This window comes from Scyliorhinus torazame, unplaced genomic scaffold, assembly GCF_047496885.1.
Source record: "Scyliorhinus torazame isolate Kashiwa2021f unplaced genomic scaffold, sScyTor2.1 scaffold_1621, whole genome shotgun sequence".
Lineage (NCBI taxonomy): Eukaryota > Metazoa > Chordata > Chondrichthyes > Carcharhiniformes > Scyliorhinidae > Scyliorhinus > Scyliorhinus torazame.
The window spans coordinates 30,001-32,792 of record NW_027309348.1 but is presented as its reverse complement, the minus strand read 5'-3'; positions in this window follow the sequence as shown (position 1 = coordinate 32,792).

Below are 2,792 nucleotides of genomic sequence, written 5' to 3'. Positions count from 1 at the left end.
GGGACGAGACGATCCCCGGCCGAGGCGCTCTCTGAGCCCGCCAGGGACCGGTGCACCGCCGGCGGACGCTGCACCCGGTACACGAGCGCCCTCTGCCCGCCGGGGACCGGTGCACCGCCGGGGGAGTCTGCACCGGGCCCAGGAGCTCCCTCTGCCCGCCAGGAACCGGGGGGACCGCCGGCGGAGGCTGCACCGGGCCCAGCAGGTCACTCTGCCCGCCAGGGACCGGGGGGACCGCCGGCGGAGGCTGAGCCCGGCCCAGGAGCTCCCTCTGCCCGCCAGGAACCGGGGGGACCGCCGGCGGAGGCTGAACCCGGCCCAGGAGGTCACTCTGCCCGCCAGGGACCGGGGGGACCGCCGGCGGAGGCTGCACCGGGCCCACGAGCTCCCTCTGCCCGCCAGGGACCGGGGGGGACCGCCGCCGGAGGCTGCACCCGGCCCAGGAGCTCCCTCTGCCCGCCAGGGACCGGGGGGACCGCCGGCGGAGGCTGCACCCGGCCCAGGAGGTCCCTCTGCCCGCCAGGGACCGGGCGGACCGCCGGCGGAGGCTGCACCGGGCCCAGGAGCTCCCTCTGCCCGCCAGGGGCCGGGGGGACCGCCGCCGGAGGCTGCACCGGGCCCAGGAGCTCCCTCTGCCCGCCAGGGGCCGGGGGGACCGCCGCCGGAGGCTGCACCCGGCCCAGGAGCTCCCTCTGCCCGCCAGGGACCGGGGGGACCGCCGGCGGAGGCTGCACCGGGCCCAGGAGCTCCCTCTGCCCGCCAGTGACCGGGGGGACCGCCGCCGGAGGCTGCACCCGGCCCAGTAGCTCCCTCTGCCCGCCAGGGACCGGGGGGTCCTCCGGCGGAGGCTGCACCCGGCCCAGGAGGTCCCTCTGCCCGCCAGGGACCGGGGGGACCGCCGGCGGAGGCGGCACCGGGCCCAGGAGCTCCCTCTGCCCGCCAGGGACCGGGGGGACCGCCGCCGGAGGCTGCACCCGGCCCAGGAGCTCCCTCTGCCCGCCAGGGACCGGGGGGTCCGCCGGCGGAGGCTGCACCCGGCCCAGGAGGTCCCTCTGCCCGCCAGGGACAGGGTGTAACGCCGGCGGAGGCTGCCTCCGGCCCAGGAGGTCCGTCTGCCCGCCAGGGACCGGGGGGACCGCCGAGGAGTCTCTGCCCGTCCCAGATACTCCCTATCCCTACCCCTAACCGTATCCCTAACCCTATCGCCTAACCCTAACCCTATCCCTAACCCTTAACCCTAACCCTATCCCTAACTCTAACCCCATCGCCTAACCCTAACCCTATCCCTAACCCTATCCCTAACCCTAACCCTATCCCTAACCCTAACCCTATCCCTAACCCTAACCCTATCCCTAACGCTAACCCTAACCCTATCCCTAACCCTAACCCTAACCCTAACCCTATCCCTAACCCTAACCCTAACCCTATCCCTAACCCTATCGCCTAACCCTAACCCTATCCCTAACCCTATCGCCTAACCCTAACCCTAACCCTAACCCTATCCCTAACCCTAACCCTATCCCCTAACCCTAAACCTATCCCTAACCCTAACCCTAACCCTAGCTCTAACCCCATCGCCTAACCCTAACCCTATCCCTAACCCTAACCCTATCCCTAACCCTAACCCTAACCCTAACCCTAACCCTATCGCCTAACCCTATCCCTAACCCTAACCCTATCCCTAACCCTAACCCTAACCCTATCCCTAACCCTAACCCTATCCCTAACCCTAACCCTATCGCCTAACCCTAACCCTATCCCTAACCCTAACCCTATCGCCTAACCCTAACCCTATCCCTAACCCTAACCCTATCGCCTAACCCTAACCCTATCCCTAACCCTAACCCTATCCCTAACCCTAACCCTAACCCTATCCCTAACCCTAACCCTAACCCTATCCCTAACCCTAACCCTAACCCTATCCCTAACCCTATCGCCTAACCCTATCCCTAACCCTAACCCTATCCCTAACCCTATCGCCTAACCCTAAACCGAACCCCAACCGCAACCCCCAACACCAAAAGGCACCGGGCCGTAAGCCTGCACCCGCACCGGCAGTGCCCTAGCCCCCTCGGGGAAGAAGGGACTCCGTCTCCACACCGCACCCGCCCCAGCTGCGCTCTCTCCCCGCCACCGCCGAAGGCACACGATTTGAACCGCTCCTCCCGTCCGGGGAAGCACACTCGGCAGCACGCCAACCTCCTTCCCAACGGGACCAGGACCGAAGGGCACACAGACCCTCCACCACCCCACCAACGTGACCCCAAGCCCGGGCACCCCCTTCAAATTCGCCCGCTGGGACGTGTATTAAGCCCGGCAACAGTTATTCAAGCAAAACCGCAGCCGCAAGTTGAAGTGACAACTCATTAACCAAAACAATATTGGGCAAGTCATAAACCACTTTCCACTCTGGACAAGTCATAAACCAGTTTCCTCTCTGGACAAGTCATAAACCAGTTGGACAAGTCATAAACCACTTTCCTCTTTGGACAAGTCATAAACCAGTTTCCTCTCTGGACAAGTCATAAACCACTTTCCACTCTGGACAAGTCATAAACCAGTTTCCTCTCTGGACAAGTCATAAACCAGTTGGACAAGTCATAAACCACTTTCCTCTTTGGACAAGTCATAAACCAGTTTCCTCTCTGGACAAGTCATAAACCAGTTGGACAAGTCATAAACCAGTTTCCACTCTGGACAAGTCATAAACCAGTTGGACAAGTCATAAACCACTTTCCTCTTTGGACAAGTCATAAACCAGTTTCCTCTCCGGACAAGTCATAAACCAGTTG